At 50.0% G+C, this 26501-nt stretch overlaps 8 non-coding genes and 15 pseudogenes across 8 annotated transcripts; 8 read left to right on the top strand and 15 right to left on the bottom strand.

Annotated features, from left to right (window-relative positions):
- Nucleotides 1-363: 363 nt before the first annotated feature.
- LOC137328845 (U2 spliceosomal RNA) lies at nucleotides 364-569 on the bottom strand (annotated as a pseudogene).
- A 1231-nt stretch (nucleotides 570-1800) lies between these two features.
- Nucleotides 1801-1966, top strand: LOC137328775 (U1 spliceosomal RNA). Its single transcript, XR_010964856.1, has one exon. It is a non-coding gene; the product is annotated as a U1 spliceosomal RNA (small nuclear RNA).
- Nucleotides 1967-2898: 932 nt separating this feature from the next.
- On the bottom strand, nucleotides 2899-3027 carry LOC137330289 (U2 spliceosomal RNA; annotated as a pseudogene).
- An 844-nt stretch (nucleotides 3028-3871) lies between these two features.
- Nucleotides 3872-4077, bottom strand: LOC137328846 (U2 spliceosomal RNA; annotated as a pseudogene).
- Nucleotides 4078-5308: 1231 nt separating this feature from the next.
- Nucleotides 5309-5474, top strand: LOC137328892 (U1 spliceosomal RNA). The gene has a single exon (XR_010964867.1). It is a non-coding gene; the product is annotated as a U1 spliceosomal RNA (small nuclear RNA).
- A 932-nt stretch (nucleotides 5475-6406) lies between these two features.
- On the bottom strand, nucleotides 6407-6535 carry LOC137330290 (U2 spliceosomal RNA; annotated as a pseudogene).
- An 844-nt stretch (nucleotides 6536-7379) lies between these two features.
- LOC137328847 (U2 spliceosomal RNA) lies at nucleotides 7380-7585 on the bottom strand (annotated as a pseudogene).
- Nucleotides 7586-8816: 1231 nt separating this feature from the next.
- Nucleotides 8817-8982, top strand: LOC137329009 (U1 spliceosomal RNA). Its single transcript, XR_010964884.1, has one exon. It is a non-coding gene; the product is annotated as a U1 spliceosomal RNA (small nuclear RNA).
- Nucleotides 8983-9914: 932 nt separating this feature from the next.
- LOC137330291 (U2 spliceosomal RNA) lies at nucleotides 9915-10043 on the bottom strand (annotated as a pseudogene).
- Nucleotides 10044-10887: 844 nt separating this feature from the next.
- Nucleotides 10888-11093, bottom strand: LOC137328848 (U2 spliceosomal RNA; annotated as a pseudogene).
- A 1231-nt stretch (nucleotides 11094-12324) lies between these two features.
- Nucleotides 12325-12490, top strand: LOC137329126 (U1 spliceosomal RNA). Its single transcript, XR_010964895.1, has one exon. It is a non-coding gene; the product is annotated as a U1 spliceosomal RNA (small nuclear RNA).
- Nucleotides 12491-13422: 932 nt separating this feature from the next.
- On the bottom strand, nucleotides 13423-13551 carry LOC137330292 (U2 spliceosomal RNA; annotated as a pseudogene).
- Nucleotides 13552-14395: 844 nt separating this feature from the next.
- Nucleotides 14396-14601, bottom strand: LOC137328849 (U2 spliceosomal RNA; annotated as a pseudogene).
- Nucleotides 14602-15832: 1231 nt separating this feature from the next.
- LOC137329240 (U1 spliceosomal RNA) lies at nucleotides 15833-15998 on the top strand. The gene has a single exon (XR_010964906.1). It is a non-coding gene; the product is annotated as a U1 spliceosomal RNA (small nuclear RNA).
- Nucleotides 15999-16930: 932 nt separating this feature from the next.
- On the bottom strand, nucleotides 16931-17059 carry LOC137330293 (U2 spliceosomal RNA; annotated as a pseudogene).
- An 844-nt stretch (nucleotides 17060-17903) lies between these two features.
- On the bottom strand, nucleotides 17904-18109 carry LOC137328850 (U2 spliceosomal RNA; annotated as a pseudogene).
- A 1231-nt stretch (nucleotides 18110-19340) lies between these two features.
- Nucleotides 19341-19506, top strand: LOC137329356 (U1 spliceosomal RNA). Its single transcript, XR_010964921.1, has one exon. It is a non-coding gene; the product is annotated as a U1 spliceosomal RNA (small nuclear RNA).
- Nucleotides 19507-20438: 932 nt separating this feature from the next.
- Nucleotides 20439-20567, bottom strand: LOC137330294 (U2 spliceosomal RNA; annotated as a pseudogene).
- An 844-nt stretch (nucleotides 20568-21411) lies between these two features.
- LOC137328853 (U2 spliceosomal RNA) lies at nucleotides 21412-21617 on the bottom strand (annotated as a pseudogene).
- A 1231-nt stretch (nucleotides 21618-22848) lies between these two features.
- On the top strand, nucleotides 22849-23014 carry LOC137329470 (U1 spliceosomal RNA). Its single transcript, XR_010964937.1, has one exon. It is a non-coding gene; the product is annotated as a U1 spliceosomal RNA (small nuclear RNA).
- Nucleotides 23015-23908: 894 nt separating this feature from the next.
- LOC137330295 (U2 spliceosomal RNA) lies at nucleotides 23909-24037 on the bottom strand (annotated as a pseudogene).
- Nucleotides 24038-24881: 844 nt separating this feature from the next.
- Nucleotides 24882-25087, bottom strand: LOC137328854 (U2 spliceosomal RNA; annotated as a pseudogene).
- Nucleotides 25088-26318: 1231 nt separating this feature from the next.
- Nucleotides 26319-26484, top strand: LOC137329825 (U1 spliceosomal RNA). The gene has a single exon (XR_010964979.1). It is a non-coding gene; the product is annotated as a U1 spliceosomal RNA (small nuclear RNA).
- The last annotated feature ends 17 nt before the right edge of the window (nucleotides 26485-26501 follow it).

Consider the following 26501-nt stretch of genomic DNA (forward strand, 5'->3'; position numbering starts at 1 on the left):
TTGTGTCTCTCTCGCGCTCTCTGTTTCGGGAAATGTCTGACTTGGAAACAATTAATTCTGGAACTGCCAGTTTAAAACTGCAGTAATTTTTCACACAACAACTGGAGTTGAATGTTTCAGGTCAGGAGACCAAGTCTGTGGAAGGTGGCACGTCCCAATACACAGGCTTGCAGCTTCCTGAAAAGTGACCTGAGACTGACGTCTTTCCCTCCAAGGTAAAACTGCAAGAGGGAAAAGGAAGAAAGGGAGTGGCACTCATCCATCCCAGGAGTAAACAAAAAAACCACAGTTGCAATATCTCAGCATTCTGAGTAATAATACAGGCTCCAAAAATCCGTTCAGCATTTTGAATATCTCCCCACAGGGAGGTGCACCGTTGCCAGAGACACTGTAATACTGGGTCGATGCGTGGAGTGGACGGAGCAAGCTCTTGTTCCATCTCCCTGTTCCAAAAATCAATTTAATATTTGGTCCCCAGATAGGGGACATATCAGATATTAAACTGATAAGAACAGAAACTTTTTTTTTTTTTTTTCTGACACTCTGGGGTGCCTTATTGCCTTACAGATTCATTCCAGATTCCTTGCAGTGACATTACATCAAGCCAAAGCTCTACAAGCCAAAGCTCTACACTCTGCCCGAGGGGATTTCTCCCTGACTGCATCCCCCCGGCATACAATGGCAGGAAGGCTCCAAATGGTTGCCTTCCCCCACTTGACCACTTGATCTTCGCCAAAAGGCCGAGAAGCGATAACGCGCTCGATGCGAATTGATCTCCGCTCCTGTTTTCCCTCCCTCTTTGGTCTCTGGCTGACTGTGTCTAAAGCAGTCTAGAAGCACTGCCGTTCTCTCCCACTCTGGGCACATTTTTGCCACCGTTTCTAATTGCAACAGTGGATCAGTTTAAAGAAGTTGCCGTTTTTTCCTTTCTTGCTAGGATTGCTTGACAGATTGGTAAATTTGCCAGTCGGCCACCGATCAGATGGGAGAAGGTGGTGTCTCAACGGACCTCCGTCAGTCAGTCTCAGTCACTAACTCACTGCCGTGGAAGGAAACCGCTTTAAAGAAAACTAGTGACGTGACGTGACGTGTCTCACAGCGAGTGAGTGAGATTGCAACGGCCAATTGAGAAAGAGGTGAGGTGCTGACAATCAGCAGCTCGTGTTTAAACGTTCATTCCACAGCAGGCAAGACCAATCAAAAGAAAATACTGCAGATGCTGGCTCGGCTGGCTGGGCTGGCTGGCTGGAAATGGGAAATAAAAACACAAGACGTGTTAAAGGCTGGTTAAACTGTCGAAAGAAACAAGGCGTTAATGTTTCAGAAGTGCCTATTGAAAGATGTCTCTCAAGCTGCTCCCTGACTGGGCCCTGTCCATTGTCACGTTAATCCCAGGGCGGGGCGGGACTGCTTTGACCAGGAGACCTGTTTTCTGGGACGCAGGTGTGACATTCCAGGGAGTGCACCTGCTTTGTGCTGATTCGAAACGACCACGACAACGGCAACTTGCAGTTCTATATTACCACGACAACGCGCGTGTATATATTGCTACAGCAACAACTGGAGGCGGGACATTTCCCTTGAAGGGCGACATGCAAACAACCATCGCCGGCACCGCATCGCTGCAGTATTTTCTCCCAGAGTGTATCATCGGATATACGGTACGATATTTGAGCGGAATTAATCTCTCAGAGCATCAGCACGTTGCGAGCGAAGGGACGTTTTGATTCTTAAAACCTGCCCTTGCAATCGTAAAAGGTAGCGAATGCTGTCTAGTGGCAGTGTGTGGCGACCCAAGGCATACTTACCTGGCAGGGGAGAATCTGTGATCCCGAAGGCGGATCTCCCAGGATGAGGCTAGCCCATTGCACTTGGGGTGTGCGCTGACGCCTGCGATGTCCCCAAATGCGGGATACTCGACTGCAAAATTTGTGGTAGTGGGGGACTGCGTTCGCGCTCTCCCCTGCATCGAAACGAAAAGTTAGATTGTCGACCCCGCGGTCCACCAATCGGATGGGTGACGGTGTTGTGTGTGTGTGTGTGTGTGTGTGTGTGTGTGTACGTATGTCAGTCAGTCTCTCACTCAGAGCTGCTGTGGAAGGAAACCTTTTTAAAAAGAACTTGCATATCGAAAGAAAGATGTGTCTCAAGCTGCCGGGGCCCTGTCCATTGTCACGTTAATGGCTGGACTGCTTTGACCAGGAGACCTGTTTCCTGGGTCGGAGGTGTGAGATTCCAGGGGACCTGCTTTGTGCTGATTTCCAATGGCCGTCCCTCCCTCCCTCCCCCCAGGCCTTCCTTCTGAACACCTTTGGCGTTTTATCGAGGGCCAGAAGCCTGCCTGTGAAAGGGAAGGATCAGCCGGTCGGCCCCCTGCTGGTCGCTGCTGCTCGTGGAGCAGGCGTGCGTGTCCTCAGCCTCTCGGACAGGTTCCTCAGGCGGTTCCCAGGTGGCCCAGTGGTCGAGGACGCAACCTTTTAAATCGTTGAGACCCGGGTTCCAATCCCGGTCGGGGGGATGATTTTCTGGTGCAGATTAATTGGCACCACTCAAAGAAAGTCTCCCCTCCTGAGCGCAATGCTCCACCCTCACCACCACTGCCTTTTCCTCACCGAGACAAACAGACAGTCCGTCCAGTCCAGGAGCGCAGTTTTCATTTGTACTCAGACCCTGCTTGTTTAAAGTTAAGTTATTTTGCAGTTTGAATTATAATCGCTGCCTGCGTGCGAGCGAGCGAGCGAGCGAGCGAACGAGCGGCACTCAGCCCAGGAGAAGAAAAGAATACCACTGAGCTGAGAAAGTAAGTGCAATATATCAGCTTTATTCTCAGTCATAATACGTACACACGGACAGAGACGCTGGGAAAGAGCTGTTTTTCCTTTTGAATATCTCCCCACAGGGAGGTGCACCGTTGCCAGAGACACTGCAATACTGGGTCGATGCGTGGAGTGGACGGAGCCAAGCCCCTATTCCATCTCCCTGTTGCAAAATTCAATTTAATATTCGGTCCCAAAGCCGAGAAGCGATAACCTCCTGAATAGACGTTTGCCATTTGACTGAGTGTGAAAAGACTGAGTGTCAAAGTGGAAATGGCAACTCAAGCCCTCTGCTGGTGACACTGCTGCTACTGTAGGGAGCCATGTGTTCAGCCTTCTGTATATGTTTGCAGGGGATTGAGGGCAACTCCCCTGGTGGTCTAGTGGTTAGGACGCAACATTTAAAACTCGTTGAGACCCGGGTTCGAATCCCGGTCAGGGGATGATTTTCTGGTGCAGATTAATTGGCACCGTTCAAGAAAATCTCCCATCCTGAGCGCAATGCTCCACCCAAACCAGTGCCTTTTACTCACCTTAACACTCAGTTAGCAGCACAGTTTGATCTCACAGCTTCCAATGTGGCCATTCACAGTGCACTCCCTCCAAACACACACGCACTGTCTGCTCGCATTTTTAAAGTCAGCAACGTGAAGTTATTTCGCCTCTCGCTTGTGGCAGTTTGAACGTTAACATTGTGTCTCTCTCGCGCTCTCTGTTTCGGGAAATGTCTGACTTGGAAACAATTAATTCTGGAACTGCCAGTTTAAAACTGCAGTAATTTTTCACACAACAACTGGAGTTGAATGTTTCAGGTCAGGAGACCAAGTCTGTGGAAGGTGGCACGTCCCAATACACAGGCTTGCAGCTTCCTGAAAAGTGACCTGAGACTGACGTCTTTCCCTCCAAGGTAAAACTGCAAGAGGGAAAAGGAAGAAAGGGAGTGGCACTCATCCATCCCAGGAGTAAACAAAAAAACCACAGTTGCAATATCTCAGCATTCTGAGTAATAATACAGGCTCCAAAAATCCGTTCAGCATTTTGAATATCTCCCCACAGGGAGGTGCACCGTTGCCAGAGACACTGTAATACTGGGTCGATGCGTGGAGTGGACGGAGCAAGCTCTTGTTCCATCTCCCTGTTCCAAAAATCAATTTAATATTTGGTCCCCAGATAGGGGACATATCAGATATTAAACTGATAAGAACAGAAACTTTTTTTTTTTTTTTTCTGACACTCTGGGGTGCCTTATTGCCTTACAGATTCATTCCAGATTCCTTGCAGTGACATTACATCAAGCCAAAGCTCTACAAGCCAAAGCTCTACACTCTGCCCGAGGGGATTTCTCCCTGACTGCATCCCCCCGGCATACAATGGCAGGAAGGCTCCAAATGGTTGCCTTCCCCCACTTGACCACTTGATCTTCGCCAAAAGGCCGAGAAGCGATAACGCGCTCGATGCGAATTGATCTCCGCTCCTGTTTTCCCTCCCTCTTTGGTCTCTGGCTGACTGTGTCTAAAGCAGTCTAGAAGCACTGCCGTTCTCTCCCACTCTGGGCACATTTTTGCCACCGTTTCTAATTGCAACAGTGGATCAGTTTAAAGAAGTTGCCGTTTTTTCCTTTCTTGCTAGGATTGCTTGACAGATTGGTAAATTTGCCAGTCGGCCACCGATCAGATGGGAGAAGGTGGTGTCTCAACGGACCTCCGTCAGTCAGTCTCAGTCACTAACTCACTGCCGTGGAAGGAAACCGCTTTAAAGAAAACTAGTGACGTGACGTGACGTGTCTCACAGCGAGTGAGTGAGATTGCAACGGCCAATTGAGAAAGAGGTGAGGTGCTGACAATCAGCAGCTCGTGTTTAAACGTTCATTCCACAGCAGGCAAGACCAATCAAAAGAAAATACTGCAGATGCTGGCTCGGCTGGCTGGGCTGGCTGGCTGGAAATGGGAAATAAAAACACAAGACGTGTTAAAGGCTGGTTAAACTGTCGAAAGAAACAAGGCGTTAATGTTTCAGAAGTGCCTATTGAAAGATGTCTCTCAAGCTGCTCCCTGACTGGGCCCTGTCCATTGTCACGTTAATCCCAGGGCGGGGCGGGACTGCTTTGACCAGGAGACCTGTTTTCTGGGACGCAGGTGTGACATTCCAGGGAGTGCACCTGCTTTGTGCTGATTCGAAACGACCACGACAACGGCAACTTGCAGTTCTATATTACCACGACAACGCGCGTGTATATATTGCTACAGCAACAACTGGAGGCGGGACATTTCCCTTGAAGGGCGACATGCAAACAACCATCGCCGGCACCGCATCGCTGCAGTATTTTCTCCCAGAGTGTATCATCGGATATACGGTACGATATTTGAGCGGAATTAATCTCTCAGAGCATCAGCACGTTGCGAGCGAAGGGACGTTTTGATTCTTAAAACCTGCCCTTGCAATCGTAAAAGGTAGCGAATGCTGTCTAGTGGCAGTGTGTGGCGACCCAAGGCATACTTACCTGGCAGGGGAGAATCTGTGATCCCGAAGGCGGATCTCCCAGGATGAGGCTAGCCCATTGCACTTGGGGTGTGCGCTGACGCCTGCGATGTCCCCAAATGCGGGATACTCGACTGCAAAATTTGTGGTAGTGGGGGACTGCGTTCGCGCTCTCCCCTGCATCGAAACGAAAAGTTAGATTGTCGACCCCGCGGTCCACCAATCGGATGGGTGACGGTGTTGTGTGTGTGTGTGTGTGTGTGTGTGTGTGTGTACGTATGTCAGTCAGTCTCTCACTCAGAGCTGCTGTGGAAGGAAACCTTTTTAAAAAGAACTTGCATATCGAAAGAAAGATGTGTCTCAAGCTGCCGGGGCCCTGTCCATTGTCACGTTAATGGCTGGACTGCTTTGACCAGGAGACCTGTTTCCTGGGTCGGAGGTGTGAGATTCCAGGGGACCTGCTTTGTGCTGATTTCCAATGGCCGTCCCTCCCTCCCTCCCCCCAGGCCTTCCTTCTGAACACCTTTGGCGTTTTATCGAGGGCCAGAAGCCTGCCTGTGAAAGGGAAGGATCAGCCGGTCGGCCCCCTGCTGGTCGCTGCTGCTCGTGGAGCAGGCGTGCGTGTCCTCAGCCTCTCGGACAGGTTCCTCAGGCGGTTCCCAGGTGGCCCAGTGGTCGAGGACGCAACCTTTTAAATCGTTGAGACCCGGGTTCCAATCCCGGTCGGGGGGATGATTTTCTGGTGCAGATTAATTGGCACCACTCAAAGAAAGTCTCCCCTCCTGAGCGCAATGCTCCACCCTCACCACCACTGCCTTTTCCTCACCGAGACAAACAGACAGTCCGTCCAGTCCAGGAGCGCAGTTTTCATTTGTACTCAGACCCTGCTTGTTTAAAGTTAAGTTATTTTGCAGTTTGAATTATAATCGCTGCCTGCGTGCGAGCGAGCGAGCGAGCGAGCGAACGAGCGGCACTCAGCCCAGGAGAAGAAAAGAATACCACTGAGCTGAGAAAGTAAGTGCAATATATCAGCTTTATTCTCAGTCATAATACGTACACACGGACAGAGACGCTGGGAAAGAGCTGTTTTTCCTTTTGAATATCTCCCCACAGGGAGGTGCACCGTTGCCAGAGACACTGCAATACTGGGTCGATGCGTGGAGTGGACGGAGCCAAGCCCCTATTCCATCTCCCTGTTGCAAAATTCAATTTAATATTCGGTCCCAAAGCCGAGAAGCGATAACCTCCTGAATAGACGTTTGCCATTTGACTGAGTGTGAAAAGACTGAGTGTCAAAGTGGAAATGGCAACTCAAGCCCTCTGCTGGTGACACTGCTGCTACTGTAGGGAGCCATGTGTTCAGCCTTCTGTATATGTTTGCAGGGGATTGAGGGCAACTCCCCTGGTGGTCTAGTGGTTAGGACGCAACATTTAAAACTCGTTGAGACCCGGGTTCGAATCCCGGTCAGGGGATGATTTTCTGGTGCAGATTAATTGGCACCGTTCAAGAAAATCTCCCATCCTGAGCGCAATGCTCCACCCAAACCAGTGCCTTTTACTCACCTTAACACTCAGTTAGCAGCACAGTTTGATCTCACAGCTTCCAATGTGGCCATTCACAGTGCACTCCCTCCAAACACACACGCACTGTCTGCTCGCATTTTTAAAGTCAGCAACGTGAAGTTATTTCGCCTCTCGCTTGTGGCAGTTTGAACGTTAACATTGTGTCTCTCTCGCGCTCTCTGTTTCGGGAAATGTCTGACTTGGAAACAATTAATTCTGGAACTGCCAGTTTAAAACTGCAGTAATTTTTCACACAACAACTGGAGTTGAATGTTTCAGGTCAGGAGACCAAGTCTGTGGAAGGTGGCACGTCCCAATACACAGGCTTGCAGCTTCCTGAAAAGTGACCTGAGACTGACGTCTTTCCCTCCAAGGTAAAACTGCAAGAGGGAAAAGGAAGAAAGGGAGTGGCACTCATCCATCCCAGGAGTAAACAAAAAAACCACAGTTGCAATATCTCAGCATTCTGAGTAATAATACAGGCTCCAAAAATCCGTTCAGCATTTTGAATATCTCCCCACAGGGAGGTGCACCGTTGCCAGAGACACTGTAATACTGGGTCGATGCGTGGAGTGGACGGAGCAAGCTCTTGTTCCATCTCCCTGTTCCAAAAATCAATTTAATATTTGGTCCCCAGATAGGGGACATATCAGATATTAAACTGATAAGAACAGAAACTTTTTTTTTTTTTTTTCTGACACTCTGGGGTGCCTTATTGCCTTACAGATTCATTCCAGATTCCTTGCAGTGACATTACATCAAGCCAAAGCTCTACAAGCCAAAGCTCTACACTCTGCCCGAGGGGATTTCTCCCTGACTGCATCCCCCCGGCATACAATGGCAGGAAGGCTCCAAATGGTTGCCTTCCCCCACTTGACCACTTGATCTTCGCCAAAAGGCCGAGAAGCGATAACGCGCTCGATGCGAATTGATCTCCGCTCCTGTTTTCCCTCCCTCTTTGGTCTCTGGCTGACTGTGTCTAAAGCAGTCTAGAAGCACTGCCGTTCTCTCCCACTCTGGGCACATTTTTGCCACCGTTTCTAATTGCAACAGTGGATCAGTTTAAAGAAGTTGCCGTTTTTTCCTTTCTTGCTAGGATTGCTTGACAGATTGGTAAATTTGCCAGTCGGCCACCGATCAGATGGGAGAAGGTGGTGTCTCAACGGACCTCCGTCAGTCAGTCTCAGTCACTAACTCACTGCCGTGGAAGGAAACCGCTTTAAAGAAAACTAGTGACGTGACGTGACGTGTCTCACAGCGAGTGAGTGAGATTGCAACGGCCAATTGAGAAAGAGGTGAGGTGCTGACAATCAGCAGCTCGTGTTTAAACGTTCATTCCACAGCAGGCAAGACCAATCAAAAGAAAATACTGCAGATGCTGGCTCGGCTGGCTGGGCTGGCTGGCTGGAAATGGGAAATAAAAACACAAGACGTGTTAAAGGCTGGTTAAACTGTCGAAAGAAACAAGGCGTTAATGTTTCAGAAGTGCCTATTGAAAGATGTCTCTCAAGCTGCTCCCTGACTGGGCCCTGTCCATTGTCACGTTAATCCCAGGGCGGGGCGGGACTGCTTTGACCAGGAGACCTGTTTTCTGGGACGCAGGTGTGACATTCCAGGGAGTGCACCTGCTTTGTGCTGATTCGAAACGACCACGACAACGGCAACTTGCAGTTCTATATTACCACGACAACGCGCGTGTATATATTGCTACAGCAACAACTGGAGGCGGGACATTTCCCTTGAAGGGCGACATGCAAACAACCATCGCCGGCACCGCATCGCTGCAGTATTTTCTCCCAGAGTGTATCATCGGATATACGGTACGATATTTGAGCGGAATTAATCTCTCAGAGCATCAGCACGTTGCGAGCGAAGGGACGTTTTGATTCTTAAAACCTGCCCTTGCAATCGTAAAAGGTAGCGAATGCTGTCTAGTGGCAGTGTGTGGCGACCCAAGGCATACTTACCTGGCAGGGGAGAATCTGTGATCCCGAAGGCGGATCTCCCAGGATGAGGCTAGCCCATTGCACTTGGGGTGTGCGCTGACGCCTGCGATGTCCCCAAATGCGGGATACTCGACTGCAAAATTTGTGGTAGTGGGGGACTGCGTTCGCGCTCTCCCCTGCATCGAAACGAAAAGTTAGATTGTCGACCCCGCGGTCCACCAATCGGATGGGTGACGGTGTTGTGTGTGTGTGTGTGTGTGTGTGTGTGTGTGTACGTATGTCAGTCAGTCTCTCACTCAGAGCTGCTGTGGAAGGAAACCTTTTTAAAAAGAACTTGCATATCGAAAGAAAGATGTGTCTCAAGCTGCCGGGGCCCTGTCCATTGTCACGTTAATGGCTGGACTGCTTTGACCAGGAGACCTGTTTCCTGGGTCGGAGGTGTGAGATTCCAGGGGACCTGCTTTGTGCTGATTTCCAATGGCCGTCCCTCCCTCCCTCCCCCCAGGCCTTCCTTCTGAACACCTTTGGCGTTTTATCGAGGGCCAGAAGCCTGCCTGTGAAAGGGAAGGATCAGCCGGTCGGCCCCCTGCTGGTCGCTGCTGCTCGTGGAGCAGGCGTGCGTGTCCTCAGCCTCTCGGACAGGTTCCTCAGGCGGTTCCCAGGTGGCCCAGTGGTCGAGGACGCAACCTTTTAAATCGTTGAGACCCGGGTTCCAATCCCGGTCGGGGGGATGATTTTCTGGTGCAGATTAATTGGCACCACTCAAAGAAAGTCTCCCCTCCTGAGCGCAATGCTCCACCCTCACCACCACTGCCTTTTCCTCACCGAGACAAACAGACAGTCCGTCCAGTCCAGGAGCGCAGTTTTCATTTGTACTCAGACCCTGCTTGTTTAAAGTTAAGTTATTTTGCAGTTTGAATTATAATCGCTGCCTGCGTGCGAGCGAGCGAGCGAGCGAGCGAACGAGCGGCACTCAGCCCAGGAGAAGAAAAGAATACCACTGAGCTGAGAAAGTAAGTGCAATATATCAGCTTTATTCTCAGTCATAATACGTACACACGGACAGAGACGCTGGGAAAGAGCTGTTTTTCCTTTTGAATATCTCCCCACAGGGAGGTGCACCGTTGCCAGAGACACTGCAATACTGGGTCGATGCGTGGAGTGGACGGAGCCAAGCCCCTATTCCATCTCCCTGTTGCAAAATTCAATTTAATATTCGGTCCCAAAGCCGAGAAGCGATAACCTCCTGAATAGACGTTTGCCATTTGACTGAGTGTGAAAAGACTGAGTGTCAAAGTGGAAATGGCAACTCAAGCCCTCTGCTGGTGACACTGCTGCTACTGTAGGGAGCCATGTGTTCAGCCTTCTGTATATGTTTGCAGGGGATTGAGGGCAACTCCCCTGGTGGTCTAGTGGTTAGGACGCAACATTTAAAACTCGTTGAGACCCGGGTTCGAATCCCGGTCAGGGGATGATTTTCTGGTGCAGATTAATTGGCACCGTTCAAGAAAATCTCCCATCCTGAGCGCAATGCTCCACCCAAACCAGTGCCTTTTACTCACCTTAACACTCAGTTAGCAGCACAGTTTGATCTCACAGCTTCCAATGTGGCCATTCACAGTGCACTCCCTCCAAACACACACGCACTGTCTGCTCGCATTTTTAAAGTCAGCAACGTGAAGTTATTTCGCCTCTCGCTTGTGGCAGTTTGAACGTTAACATTGTGTCTCTCTCGCGCTCTCTGTTTCGGGAAATGTCTGACTTGGAAACAATTAATTCTGGAACTGCCAGTTTAAAACTGCAGTAATTTTTCACACAACAACTGGAGTTGAATGTTTCAGGTCAGGAGACCAAGTCTGTGGAAGGTGGCACGTCCCAATACACAGGCTTGCAGCTTCCTGAAAAGTGACCTGAGACTGACGTCTTTCCCTCCAAGGTAAAACTGCAAGAGGGAAAAGGAAGAAAGGGAGTGGCACTCATCCATCCCAGGAGTAAACAAAAAAACCACAGTTGCAATATCTCAGCATTCTGAGTAATAATACAGGCTCCAAAAATCCGTTCAGCATTTTGAATATCTCCCCACAGGGAGGTGCACCGTTGCCAGAGACACTGTAATACTGGGTCGATGCGTGGAGTGGACGGAGCAAGCTCTTGTTCCATCTCCCTGTTCCAAAAATCAATTTAATATTTGGTCCCCAGATAGGGGACATATCAGATATTAAACTGATAAGAACAGAAACTTTTTTTTTTTTTTTTCTGACACTCTGGGGTGCCTTATTGCCTTACAGATTCATTCCAGATTCCTTGCAGTGACATTACATCAAGCCAAAGCTCTACAAGCCAAAGCTCTACACTCTGCCCGAGGGGATTTCTCCCTGACTGCATCCCCCCGGCATACAATGGCAGGAAGGCTCCAAATGGTTGCCTTCCCCCACTTGACCACTTGATCTTCGCCAAAAGGCCGAGAAGCGATAACGCGCTCGATGCGAATTGATCTCCGCTCCTGTTTTCCCTCCCTCTTTGGTCTCTGGCTGACTGTGTCTAAAGCAGTCTAGAAGCACTGCCGTTCTCTCCCACTCTGGGCACATTTTTGCCACCGTTTCTAATTGCAACAGTGGATCAGTTTAAAGAAGTTGCCGTTTTTTCCTTTCTTGCTAGGATTGCTTGACAGATTGGTAAATTTGCCAGTCGGCCACCGATCAGATGGGAGAAGGTGGTGTCTCAACGGACCTCCGTCAGTCAGTCTCAGTCACTAACTCACTGCCGTGGAAGGAAACCGCTTTAAAGAAAACTAGTGACGTGACGTGACGTGTCTCACAGCGAGTGAGTGAGATTGCAACGGCCAATTGAGAAAGAGGTGAGGTGCTGACAATCAGCAGCTCGTGTTTAAACGTTCATTCCACAGCAGGCAAGACCAATCAAAAGAAAATACTGCAGATGCTGGCTCGGCTGGCTGGGCTGGCTGGCTGGAAATGGGAAATAAAAACACAAGACGTGTTAAAGGCTGGTTAAACTGTCGAAAGAAACAAGGCGTTAATGTTTCAGAAGTGCCTATTGAAAGATGTCTCTCAAGCTGCTCCCTGACTGGGCCCTGTCCATTGTCACGTTAATCCCAGGGCGGGGCGGGACTGCTTTGACCAGGAGACCTGTTTTCTGGGACGCAGGTGTGACATTCCAGGGAGTGCACCTGCTTTGTGCTGATTCGAAACGACCACGACAACGGCAACTTGCAGTTCTATATTACCACGACAACGCGCGTGTATATATTGCTACAGCAACAACTGGAGGCGGGACATTTCCCTTGAAGGGCGACATGCAAACAACCATCGCCGGCACCGCATCGCTGCAGTATTTTCTCCCAGAGTGTATCATCGGATATACGGTACGATATTTGAGCGGAATTAATCTCTCAGAGCATCAGCACGTTGCGAGCGAAGGGACGTTTTGATTCTTAAAACCTGCCCTTGCAATCGTAAAAGGTAGCGAATGCTGTCTAGTGGCAGTGTGTGGCGACCCAAGGCATACTTACCTGGCAGGGGAGAATCTGTGATCCCGAAGGCGGATCTCCCAGGATGAGGCTAGCCCATTGCACTTGGGGTGTGCGCTGACGCCTGCGATGTCCCCAAATGCGGGATACTCGACTGCAAAATTTGTGGTAGTGGGGGACTGCGTTCGCGCTCTCCCCTGCATCGAAACGAAAAGTTAGATTGTCGACCCCGCGGTCCACCAATCGGATGGGTGACGGTGTTGTGTGTGTGTGTGTGTGTGTGTGTGTGTGTGTACGTATGTCAGTCAGTCTCTCACTCAGAGCTGCTGTGGAAGGAAACCTTTTTAAAAAGAACTTGCATATCGAAAGAAAGATGTGTCTCAAGCTGCCGGGGCCCTGTCCATTGTCACGTTAATGGCTGGACTGCTTTGACCAGGAGACCTGTTTCCTGGGTCGGAGGTGTGAGATTCCAGGGGACCTGCTTTGTGCTGATTTCCAATGGCCGTCCCTCCCTCCCTCCCCCCAGGCCTTCCTTCTGAACACCTTTGGCGTTTTATCGAGGGCCAGAAGCCTGCCTGTGAAAGGGAAGGATCAGCCGGTCGGCCCCCTGCTGGTCGCTGCTGCTCGTGGAGCAGGCGTGCGTGTCCTCAGCCTCTCGGACAGGTTCCTCAGGCGGTTCCCAGGTGGCCCAGTGGTCGAGGACGCAACCTTTTAAATCGTTGAGACCCGGGTTCCAATCCCGGTCGGGGGGATGATTTTCTGGTGCAGATTAATTGGCACCACTCAAAGAAAGTCTCCCCTCCTGAGCGCAATGCTCCACCCTCACCACCACTGCCTTTTCCTCACCGAGACAAACAGACAGTCCGTCCAGTCCAGGAGCGCAGTTTTCATTTGTACTCAGACCCTGCTTGTTTAAAGTTAAGTTATTTTGCAGTTTGAATTATAATCGCTGCCTGCGTGCGAGCGAGCGAGCGAGCGAGCGAACGAGCGGCACTCAGCCCAGGAGAAGAAAAGAATACCACTGAGCTGAGAAAGTAAGTGCAATATATCAGCTTTATTCTCAGTCATAATACGTACACACGGACAGAGACGCTGGGAAAGAGCTGTTTTTCCTTTTGAATATCTCCCCACAGGGAGGTGCACCGTTGCCAGAGACACTGCAATACTGGGTCGATGCGTGGAGTGGACGGAGCCAAGCCCCTATTCCATCTCCCTGTTGCAAAATTCAATTTAATATTCGGTCCCAAAGCCGAGAAGCGATAACCTCCTGAATAGACGTTTGCCATTTGACTGAGTGTGAAAAGACTGAGTGTCAAAGTGGAAATGGCAACTCAAGCCCTCTGCTGGTGACACTGCTGCTACTGTAGGGAGCCATGTGTTCAGCCTTCTGTATATGTTTGCAGGGGATTGAGGGCAACTCCCCTGGTGGTCTAGTGGTTAGGACGCAACATTTAAAACTCGTTGAGACCCGGGTTCGAATCCCGGTCAGGGGATGATTTTCTGGTGCAGATTAATTGGCACCGTTCAAGAAAATCTCCCATCCTGAGCGCAATGCTCCACCCAAACCAGTGCCTTTTACTCACCTTAACACTCAGTTAGCAGCACAGTTTGATCTCACAGCTTCCAATGTGGCCATTCACAGTGCACTCCCTCCAAACACACACGCACTGTCTGCTCGCATTTTTAAAGTCAGCAACGTGAAGTTATTTCGCCTCTCGCTTGTGGCAGTTTGAACGTTAACATTGTGTCTCTCTCGCGCTCTCTGTTTCGGGAAATGTCTGACTTGGAAACAATTAATTCTGGAACTGCCAGTTTAAAACTGCAGTAATTTTTCACACAACAACTGGAGTTGAATGTTTCAGGTCAGGAGACCAAGTCTGTGGAAGGTGGCACGTCCCAATACACAGGCTTGCAGCTTCCTGAAAAGTGACCTGAGACTGACGTCTTTCCCTCCAAGGTAAAACTGCAAGAGGGAAAAGGAAGAAAGGGAGTGGCACTCATCCATCCCAGGAGTAAACAAAAAAACCACAGTTGCAATATCTCAGCATTCTGAGTAATAATACAGGCTCCAAAAATCCGTTCAGCATTTTGAATATCTCCCCACAGGGAGGTGCACCGTTGCCAGAGACACTGTAATACTGGGTCGATGCGTGGAGTGGACGGAGCAAGCTCTTGTTCCATCTCCCTGTTCCAAAAATCAATTTAATATTTGGTCCCCAGATAGGGGACATATCAGATATTAAACTGATAAGAACAGAAACTTTTTTTTTTTTTTTTCTGACACTCTGGGGTGCCTTATTGCCTTACAGATTCATTCCAGATTCCTTGCAGTGACATTACATCAAGCCAAAGCTCTACAAGCCAAAGCTCTACACTCTGCCCGAGGGGATTTCTCCCTGACTGCATCCCCCCGGCATACAATGGCAGGAAGGCTCCAAATGGTTGCCTTCCCCCACTTGACCACTTGATCTTCGCCAAAAGGCCGAGAAGCGATAACGCGCTCGATGCGAATTGATCTCCGCTCCTGTTTTCCCTCCCTCTTTGGTCTCTGGCTGACTGTGTCTAAAGCAGTCTAGAAGCACTGCCGTTCTCTCCCACTCTGGGCACATTTTTGCCACCGTTTCTAATTGCAACAGTGGATCAGTTTAAAGAAGTTGCCGTTTTTTCCTTTCTTGCTAGGATTGCTTGACAGATTGGTAAATTTGCCAGTCGGCCACCGATCAGATGGGAGAAGGTGGTGTCTCAACGGACCTCCGTCAGTCAGTCTCAGTCACTAACTCACTGCCGTGGAAGGAAACCGCTTTAAAGAAAACTAGTGACGTGACGTGACGTGTCTCACAGCGAGTGAGTGAGATTGCAACGGCCAATTGAGAAAGAGGTGAGGTGCTGACAATCAGCAGCTCGTGTTTAAACGTTCATTCCACAGCAGGCAAGACCAATCAAAAGAAAATACTGCAGATGCTGGCTCGGCTGGCTGGGCTGGCTGGCTGGAAATGGGAAATAAAAACACAAGACGTGTTAAAGGCTGGTTAAACTGTCGAAAGAAACAAGGCGTTAATGTTTCAGAAGTGCCTATTGAAAGATGTCTCTCAAGCTGCTCCCTGACTGGGCCCTGTCCATTGTCACGTTAATCCCAGGGCGGGGCGGGACTGCTTTGACCAGGAGACCTGTTTTCTGGGACGCAGGTGTGACATTCCAGGGAGTGCACCTGCTTTGTGCTGATTCGAAACGACCACGACAACGGCAACTTGCAGTTCTATATTACCACGACAACGCGCGTGTATATATTGCTACAGCAACAACTGGAGGCGGGACATTTCCCTTGAAGGGCGACATGCAAACAACCATCGCCGGCACCGCATCGCTGCAGTATTTTCTCCCAGAGTGTATCATCGGATATACGGTACGATATTTGAGCGGAATTAATCTCTCAGAGCATCAGCACGTTGCGAGCGAAGGGACGTTTTGATTCTTAAAACCTGCCCTTGCAATCGTAAAAGGTAGCGAATGCTGTCTAGTGGCAGTGTGTGGCGACCCAAGGCATACTTACCTGGCAGGGGAGAATCTGTGATCCCGAAGGCGGATCTCCCAGGATGAGGCTAGCCCATTGCACTTGGGGTGTGCGCTGACGCCTGCGATGTCCCCAAATGCGGGATACTCGACTGCAAAATTTGTGGTAGTGGGGGACTGCGTTCGCGCTCTCCCCTGCATCGAAACGAAAAGTTAGATTGTCGACCCCGCGGTCCACCAATCGGATGGGTGACGGTGTTGTGTGTGTGTGTGTGTGTGTGTGTGTGTGTGTACGTATGTCAGTCAGTCTCTCACTCAGAGCTGCTGTGGAAGGAAACCTTTTTAAAAAGAACTTGCATATCGAAAGAAAGATGTGTCTCAAGCTGCCGGGGCCCTGTCCATTGTCACGTTAATGGCTGGACTGCTTTGACCAGGAGACCTGTTTCCTGGGTCGGAGGTGTGAGATTCCAGGGGACCTGCTTTGTGCTGATTTCCAATGGCCGTCCCTCCCTCCCTCCCCCCAGGCCTTCCTTCTGAACACCTTTGGCGTTTTATCGAGGGCCAGAAGCCTGCCTGTGAAAGGGAAGGATCAGCCGGTCGGCCCCCTGCTGGTCGCTGCTGCTCGTGGAGCAGGCGTGCGTGTCCTCAGCCTCTCGGACAGGTTCCTCAGGCGGTTCCCAGGTGGCCCAGTGGTCGAGGACGCAACCTTTTAAATCGTTGAGACCCGGGTTCCAATCCCGGTCGGGGGGATGATTTTCTGGTGCAGATTAATTGGCACCACTCAAAGAAAGTCTCCCCTCCTGAGCGCAATGCTCCACCCTCACCACCACTGCCTTTTCCTCACCGAGACAAACAGACAGTCCGTCCAGTCCAGGAGCGCAGTTTTCATTTGTACTCAGACCCTGCTTGTTTAAAGTTAAGTTATTTTGCAGTTTGAATTATAATCGCTGCCTGCGTGCGAGCGAGCGAGCGAGCGAGCGAACGAGCGGCACTCAGCCCAGGAGAAGAAAAGAATACCACTGAGCTGAGAAAGTAAGTGCAATATATCAGCTTTATTCTCAGTCATAATACGTACACACGGACAGAGACGCTGGGAAAGAGCTGTTTTTCCTTTTGAATATCTCCCCACAGGGAGGTGCACCGTTGCCAGAGACACTGCAATACTGGGTCGATGCGTGGAGTGGACGGAGCCAAGCCCCTATTCCATCTCCCTGTTGCAAAATTCAATTTAATATTCGGTCCCAAAGCCGAGAAGCGATAACCTCCTGAATAGACGTTTGCCATTTGACTGAGTGTGAAAAGACTGAGTGTCAAAGTGGAAATGGCAACTCAAGCCCTCTGCTGGTGACACTGCTGCTACTGTAGGGAGCCATGTGTTCAGCCTTCTGTATATGTTTGCAGGGGATTGAGGGCAACTCCCCTGGTGGTCTAGTGGTTAGGACGCAACATTTAAAACTCGTTGAGACCCGGGTTCGAATCCCGGTCAGGGGATGATTTTCTGGTGCAGATTAATTGGCACCGTTCAAGAAAATCTCCCATCCTGAGCGCAATGCTCCACCCAAACCAGTGCCTTTTACTCACCTTAACACTCAGTTAGCAGCACAGTTTGATCTCACAGCTTCCAATGTGGCCATTCACAGTGCACTCCCTCCAAACACACACGCACTGTCTGCTCGCATTTTTAAAGTCAGCAACGTGAAGTTATTTCGCCTCTCGCTTGTGGCAGTTTGAACGTTAACATTGTGTCTCTCTCGCGCTCTCTGTTTCGGGAAATGTCTGACTTGGAAACAATTAATTCTGGAACTGCCAGTTTAAAACTGCAGTAATTTTTCACACAACAACTGGAGTTGAATGTTTCAGGTCAGGAGACCAAGTCTGTGGAAGGTGGCACGTCCCAATACACAGGCTTGCAGCTTCCTGAAAAGTGACCTGAGACTGACGTCTTTCCCTCCAAGGTAAAACTGCAAGAGGGAAAAGGAAGAAAGGGAGTGGCACTCATCCATCCCAGGAGTAAACAAAAAAACCACAGTTGCAATATCTCAGCATTCTGAGTAATAATACAGGCTCCAAAAATCCGTTCAGCATTTTGAATATCTCCCCACAGGGAGGTGCACCGTTGCCAGAGACACTGTAATACTGGGTCGATGCGTGGAGTGGACGGAGCAAGCTCTTGTTCCATCTCCCTGTTCCAAAAATCAATTTAATATTTGGTCCCCAGATAGGGGACATATCAGATATTAAACTGATAAGAACAGAAACTTTTTTTTTTTTTTTTCTGACACTCTGGGGTGCCTTATTGCCTTACAGATTCATTCCAGATTCCTTGCAGTGACATTACATCAAGCCAAAGCTCTACAAGCCAAAGCTCTACACTCTGCCCGAGGGGATTTCTCCCTGACTGCATCCCCCCGGCATACAATGGCAGGAAGGCTCCAAATGGTTGCCTTCCCCCACTTGACCACTTGATCTTCGCCAAAAGGCCGAGAAGCGATAACGCGCTCGATGCGAATTGATCTCCGCTCCTGTTTTCCCTCCCTCTTTGGTCTCTGGCTGACTGTGTCTAAAGCAGTCTAGAAGCACTGCCGTTCTCTCCCACTCTGGGCACATTTTTGCCACCGTTTCTAATTGCAACAGTGGATCAGTTTAAAGAAGTTGCCGTTTTTTCCTTTCTTGCTAGGATTGCTTGACAGATTGGTAAATTTGCCAGTCGGCCACCGATCAGATGGGAGAAGGTGGTGTCTCAACGGACCTCCGTCAGTCAGTCTCAGTCACTAACTCACTGCCGTGGAAGGAAACCGCTTTAAAGAAAACTAGTGACGTGACGTGACGTGTCTCACAGCGAGTGAGTGAGATTGCAACGGCCAATTGAGAAAGAGGTGAGGTGCTGACAATCAGCAGCTCGTGTTTAAACGTTCATTCCACAGCAGGCAAGACCAATCAAAAGAAAATACTGCAGATGCTGGCTCGGCTGGCTGGGCTGGCTGGCTGGAAATGGGAAATAAAAACACAAGACGTGTTAAAGGCTGGTTAAACTGTCGAAAGAAACAAGGCGTTAATGTTTCAGAAGTGCCTATTGAAAGATGTCTCTCAAGCTGCTCCCTGACTGGGCCCTGTCCATTGTCACGTTAATCCCAGGGCGGGGCGGGACTGCTTTGACCAGGAGACCTGTTTTCTGGGACGCAGGTGTGACATTCCAGGGAGTGCACCTGCTTTGTGCTGATTCGAAACGACCACGACAACGGCAACTTGCAGTTCTATATTACCACGACAACGCGCGTGTATATATTGCTACAGCAACAACTGGAGGCGGGACATTTCCCTTGAAGGGCGACATGCAAACAACCATCGCCGGCACCGCATCGCTGCAGTATTTTCTCCCAGAGTGTATCATCGGATATACGGTACGATATTTGAGCGGAATTAATCTCTCAGAGCATCAGCACGTTGCGAGCGAAGGGACGTTTTGATTCTTAAAACCTGCCCTTGCAATCGTAAAAGGTAGCGAATGCTGTCTAGTGGCAGTGTGTGGCGACCCAAGGCATACTTACCTGGCAGGGGAGAATCTGTGATCCCGAAGGCGGATCTCCCAGGATGAGGCTAGCCCATTGCACTTGGGGTGTGCGCTGACGCCTGCGATGTCCCCAAATGCGGGATACTCGACTGCAAAATTTGTGGTAGTGGGGGACTGCGTTCGCGCTCTCCCCTGCATCGAAACGAAAAGTTAGATTGTCGACCCCGCGGTCCACCAATCGGATGGGTGACGGTGTTGTGTGTGTGTGTGTGTGTGTGTGTGTGTGTGTACGTATGTCAGTCAGTCTCTCACTCAGAGCTGCTGTGGAAGGAAACCTTTTTAAAAAGAACTTGCATATCGAAAGAAAGATGTGTCTCAAGCTGCCGGGGCCCTGTCCATTGTCACGTTAATGGCTGGACTGCTTTGACCAGGAGACCTGTTTCCTGGGTCGGAGGTGTGAGATTCCAGGGGACCTGCTTTGTGCTGATTTCCAATGGCCGTCCCTCCCTCCCTCCCCCCAGGCCTTCCTTCTGAACACCTTTGGCGTTTTATCGAGGGCCAGAAGCCTGCCTGTGAAAGGGAAGGATCAGCCGGTCGGCCCCCTGCTGGTCGCTGCTGCTCGTGGAGCAGGCGTGCGTGTCCTCAGCCTCTCGGACAGGTTCCTCAGGCGGTTCCCAGGTGGCCCAGTGGTCGAGGACGCAACCTTTTAAATCGTTGAGACCCGGGTTCCAATCCCGGTCGGGGGGATGATTTTCTGGTGCAGATTAATTGGCACCACTCAAAGAAAGTCTCCCCTCCTGAGCGCAATGCTCCACCCTCACCACCACTGCCTTTTCCTCACCGAGACAAACAGACAGTCCGTCCAGTCCAGGAGCGCAGTTTTCATTTGTACTCAGACCCTGCTTGTTTAAAGTTAAGTTATTTTGCAGTTTGAATTATAATCGCTGCCTGCGTGCGAGCGAGCGAGCGAGCGAGCGAACGAGCGGCACTCAGCCCAGGAGAAGAAAAGAATACCACTGAGCTGAGAAAGTAAGTGCAATATATCAGCTTTATTCTCAGTCATAATACGTACACACGGACAGAGACGCTGGGAAAGAGCTGTTTTTCCTTTTGAATATCTCCCCACAGGGAGGTGCACCGTTGCCAGAGACACTGCAATACTGGGTCGATGCGTGGAGTGGACGGAGCCAAGCCCCTATTCCATCTCCCTGTTGCAAAATTCAATTTAATATTCGGTCCCAAAGCCGAGAAGCGATAACCTCCTGAATAGACGTTTGCCATTTGACTGAGTGTGAAAAGACTGAGTGTCAAAGTGGAAATGGCAACTCAAGCCCTCTGCTGGTGACACTGCTGCTACTGTAGGGAGCCATGTGTTCAGCCTTCTGTATATGTTTGCAGGGGATTGAGGGCAACTCCCCTGGTGGTCTAGTGGTTAGGACGCAACATTTAAAACTCGTTGAGACCCGGGTTCGAATCCCGGTCAGGGGATGATTTTCTGGTGCAGATTAATTGGCACCGTTCAAGAAAATCTCCCATCCTGAGCGCAATGCTCCACCCAAACCAGTGCCTTTTACTCACCTTAACACTCAGTTAGCAGCACAGTTTGATCTCACAGCTTCCAATGTGGCCATTCACAGTGCACTCCCTCCAAACACACACGCACTGTCTGCTCGCATTTTTAAAGTCAGCAACGTGAAGTTATTTCGCCTCTCGCTTGTGGCAGTTTGAACGTTAACATTGTGTCTCTCTCGCGCTCTCTGTTTCGGGAAATGTCTGACTTGGAAACAATTAATTCTGGAACTGCCAGTTTAAAACTGCAGTAATTTTTCACACAACAACTGGAGTTGAATGTTTCAGGTCAGGAGACCAAGTCTGTGGAAGGTGGCACGTCCCAATACACAGGCTTGCAGCTTCCTGAAAAGTGACCTGAGACTGACGTCTTTCCCTCCAAGGTAAAACTGCAAGAGGGAAAAGGAAGAAAGGGAGTGGCACTCATCCATCCCAGGAGTAAACAAAAAAACCACAGTTGCAATATCTCAGCATTCTGAGTAATAATACAGGCTCCAAAAATCCGTTCAGCATTTTGAATATCTCCCCACAGGGAGGTGCACCGTTGCCAGAGACACTGTAATACTGGGTCGATGCGTGGAGTGGACGGAGCAAGCTCTTGTTCCATCTCCCTGTTCCAAAAATCAATTTAATATTTGGTCCCCAGATAGGGGACATATCAGATATTAAACTGATAAGAACAGAAACTTTTTTTTTTTTTTTTCTGACACTCTGGGGTGCCTTATTGCCTTACAGATTCATTCCAGATTCCTTGCAGTGACATTACATCAAGCCAAAGCTCTACAAGCCAAAGCTCTACACTCTGCCCGAGGGGATTTCTCCCTGACTGCATCCCCCCGGCATACAATGGCAGGAAGGCTCCAAATGGTTGCCTTCCCCCACTTGACCACTTGATCTTCGCCAAAAGGCCGAGAAGCGATAACGCGCTCGATGCGAATTGATCTCCGCTCCTGTTTTCCCTCCCTCTTTGGTCTCTGGCTGACTGTGTCTAAAGCAGTCTAGAAGCACTGCCGTTCTCTCCCACTCTGGGCACATTTTTGCCACCGTTTCTAATTGCAACAGTGGATCAGTTTAAAGAAGTTGCCGTTTTTTCCTTTCTTGCTAGGATTGCTTGACAGATTGGTAAATTTGCCAGTCGGCCACCGATCAGATGGGAGAAGGTGGTGTCTCAACGGACCTCCGTCAGTCAGTCTCAGTCACTAACTCACTGCCGTGGAAGGAAACCGCTTTAAAGAAAACTAGTGACGTGACGTGACGTGTCTCACAGCGAGTGAGTGAGATTGCAACGGCCAATTGAGAAAGAGGTGAGGTGCTGACAATCAGCAGCTCGTGTTTAAACGTTCATTCCACAGCAGGCAAGACCAATCAAAAGAAAATACTGCAGATGCTGGCTCGGCTGGCTGGGCTGGCTGGCTGGAAATGGGAAATAAAAACACAAGACGTGTTAAAGGCTGGTTAAACTGTCGAAAGAAACAAGGCGTTAATGTTTCAGAAGTGCCTATTGAAAGATGTCTCTCAAGCTGCTCCCTGACTGGGCCCTGTCCATTGTCACGTTAATCCCAGGGCGGGGCGGGACTGCTTTGACCAGGAGACCTGTTTTCTGGGACGCAGGTGTGACATTCCAGGGAGTGCACCTGCTTTGTGCTGATTCGAAACGACCACGACAACGGCAACTTGCAGTTCTATATTACCACGACAACGCGCGTGTATATATTGCTACAGCAACAACTGGAGGCGGGACATTTCCCTTGAAGGGCGACATGCAAACAACCATCGCCGGCACCGCATCGCTGCAGTATTTTCTCCCAGAGTGTATCATCGGATATACGGTACGATATTTGAGCGGAATTAATCTCTCAGAGCATCAGCACGTTGCGAGCGAAGGGACGTTTTGATTCTTAAAACCTGCCCTTGCAATCGTAAAAGGTAGCGAATGCTGTCTAGTGGCAGTGTGTGGCGACCCAAGGCATACTTACCTGGCAGGGGAGAATCTGTGATCCCGAAGGCGGATCTCCCAGGATGAGGCTAGCCCATTGCACTTGGGGTGTGCGCTGACGCCTGCGATGTCCCCAAATGCGGGATACTCGACTGCAAAATTTGTGGTAGTGGGGGACTGCGTTCGCGCTCTCCCCTGCATCGAAACGAAAAGTTAGATTGTCGACCCCGCGGTCCACCAATCGGATGGGTGACGGTGTTGTGTGTGTGTGTGTGTGTGTGTGTACGTATGTCAGTCAGTCTCTCACTCAGAGCTGCTGTGGAAGGAAACCTTTTTAAAAAGAACTTGCATATCGAAAGAAAGATGTGTCTCAAGCTGCCGGGGCCCTGTCCATTGTCACGTTAATGGCTGGACTGCTTTGACCAGGAGACCTGTTTCCTGGGTCGGAGGTGTGAGATTCCAGGGGACCTGCTTTGTGCTGATTTCCAATGGCCGTCCCTCCCTCCCTCCCCCCAGGCCTTCCTTCTGAACACCTTTGGCGTTTTATCGAGGGCCAGAAGCCTGCCTGTGAAAGGGAAGGATCAGCCGGTCGGCCCCCTGCTGGTCGCTGCTGCTCGTGGAGCAGGCGTGCGTGTCCTCAGCCTCTCGGACAGGTTCCTCAGGCGGTTCCCAGGTGGCCCAGTGGTCGAGGACGCAACCTTTTAAATCGTTGAGACCCGGGTTCCAATCCCGGTCGGGGGGATGATTTTCTGGTGCAGATTAATTGGCACCACTCAAAGAAAGTCTCCCCTCCTGAGCGCAATGCTCCACCCTCACCACCACTGCCTTTTCCTCACCGAGACAAACAGACAGTCCGTCCAGTCCAGGAGCGCAGTTTTCATTTGTACTCAGACCCTGCTTGTTTAAAGTTAAGTTATTTTGCAGTTTGAATTATAATCGCTGCCTGCGTGCGAGCGAGCGAGCGAGCGAGCGAACGAGCGGCACTCAGCCCAGGAGAAGAAAAGAATACCACTGAGCTGAGAAAGTAAGTGCAATATATCAGCTTTATTCTCAGTCATAAGAGCTGTTTTTCCTTTTGAATATCTCCCCACAGGGAGGTGCACCGTTGCCAGAGACACTGCAATACTGGGTCGATGCGTGGAGTGGACGGAGCCAAGCCCCTATTCCATCTCCCTGTTGCAAAATTCAATTTAATATTCGGTCCCAAAGCCGAGAAGCGATAACCTCCTGAATAGACGTTTGCCATTTGACTGAGTGTGAAAAGACTGAGTGTCAAAGTGGAAATGGCAACTCAAGCCCTCTGCTGGTGACACTGCTGCTACTGTAGGGAGCCATGTGTTCAGCCTTCTGTATATGTTTGCAGGGGATTGAGGGCAACTCCCCTGATGGTCTAGTGGTTAGGACGCAACATTTAAAACTCGTTGACACCCGGGTTCCAATCCCGGTCAGGGGATGATTTTCTGGTGCAGATTAATTGGCACCGTTCAAGAAAATCTCCCATCCTGAGCGCAATGCTCCACCCAAACCAGTGCCTTTTACTCACCTTAACACTCAGTTAGCAGCACAGTTTGATCTCACAGCTTCCAATGTGGCCATTCACAGTGCACTCCCTCCAAACACACACGCACTGTCTGCTCGCATTTTTAAAGTCAGCAACGTGAAGTTATTTCGCCTCTCGCTTGTGGCAGTTTGAACGTTAACATTGTGTCTCTCTCGCGCTCTCTGTTTCGGGAAATGTCTGACTTGGAAACAATTAATTCTGGAACTGCCAGTTTAAAACTGCAGTAATTTTTCACACAACAACTGGAGTTGAATGTTTCAGGTCAGGAGACCAAGTCTGTGGAAGGTGGCACGTCCCAATACACAGGCTTGCAGCTTCCTGAAAAGTGACCTGAGACTGACGTCTTTCCCTCCAAGGTAAAACTGCAAGAGGGAAAAGGAAGAAAGGGAGTGGCACTCATCCATCCCAGGAGTAAACAAAAAAACCACAGTTGCAATATCTCAGCATTCTGAGTAATAATACAGGCTCCAAAAATCCGTTCAGCATTTTGAATATCTCCCCACAGGGAGGTGCACCGTTGCCAGAGACACTGTAATACTGGGTCGATGCGTGGAGTGGACGGAGCAAGCTCTTGTTCCATCTCCCTGTTCCAAAAATCAATTTAATATTTGGTCCCCAGATAGGGGACATATCAGATATTAAACTGATAAGAACAGAAACTTTTTTTTTTTTTTTTCTGACACTCTGGGGTGCCTTATTGCCTTACAGATTCATTCCAGATTCCTTGCAGTGACATTACATCAAGCCAAAGCTCTACAAGCCAAAGCTCTACACTCTGCCCGAGGGGATTTCTCCCTGACTGCATCCCCCCGGCATACAATGGCAGGAAGGCTCCAAATGGTTGCCTTCCCCCACTTGACCACTTGATCTTCGCCAAAAGGCCGAGAAGCGATAACGCGCTCGATGCGAATTGATCTCCGCTCCTGTTTTCCCTCCCTCTTTGGTCTCTGGCTGACTGTGTCTAAAGCAGTCTAGAAGCACTGCCGTTCTCTCCCACTCTGGGCACATTTTTGCCACCGTTTCTAATTGCAACAGTGGATCAGTTTAAAGAAGTTGCCGTTTTTTCCTTTCTTGCTAGGATTGCTTGACAGATTGGTAAATTTGCCAGTCGGCCACCGATCAGATGGGAGAAGGTGGTGTCTCAACGGACCTCCGTCAGTCAGTCTCAGTCACTAACTCACTGCCGTGGAAGGAAACCGCTTTAAAGAAAACTAGTGACGTGACGTGACGTGTCTCACAGCGAGTGAGTGAGATTGCAACGGCCAATTGAGAAAGAGGTGAGGTGCTGACAATCAGCAGCTCGTGTTTAAACGTTCATTCCACAGCAGGCAAGACCAATCAAAAGAAAATACTGCAGATGCTGGCTCGGCTGGCTGGGCTGGCTGGCTGGAAATGGGAAATAAAAACACAAGACGTGTTAAAGGCTGGTTAAACTGTCGAAAGAAACAAGGCGTTAATGTTTCAGAAGTGCCTATTGAAAGATGTCTCTCAAGCTGCTCCCTGACTGGGCCCTGTCCATTGTCACGTTAATCCCAGGGCGGGGCGGGACTGCTTTGACCAGGAGACCTGTTTTCTGGGACGCAGGTGTGACATTCCAGGGAGTGCACCTGCTTTGTGCTGATTCGAAACGACCACGACAACGGCAACTTGCAGTTCTATATTACCACGACAACGCGCGTGTATATATTGCTACAGCAACAACTGGAGGCGGGACATTTCCCTTGAAGGGCGACATGCAAACAACCATCGCCGGCACCGCATCGCTGCAGTATTTTCTCCCAGAGTGTATCATCGGATATACGGTACGATATTTGAGCGGAATTAATCTCTCAGAGCATCAGCACGTTGCGAGCGAAGGGACGTTTTGATTCTTAAAACCTGCCCTTGCAATCGTAAAAGGTAGCGAATGCTGTCTAGTGGCAGTGTGTGGCGACCCAAGGCATACTTACCTGGCAGGGGAGAATCTGTGATCCCAAAGGCGGATCTCCCAGGATGAGGCTAGCCCATTGCACTTGGGGTGTGCGCTGACGCCTGCGATGTCCCCAAATGCGGGATACTCGACTGCAAAATTTGTGGTAGTGGGGGACTGCGTTCGCGCTCTCCCCTGCATCGAAACGAAAAGTT

This window comes from Heptranchias perlo, chromosome 12 (genome assembly GCF_035084215.1).
Source record: "Heptranchias perlo isolate sHepPer1 chromosome 12, sHepPer1.hap1, whole genome shotgun sequence".
In the NCBI taxonomy this organism is placed as follows: domain Eukaryota; kingdom Metazoa; phylum Chordata; class Chondrichthyes; order Hexanchiformes; family Hexanchidae; genus Heptranchias; species Heptranchias perlo.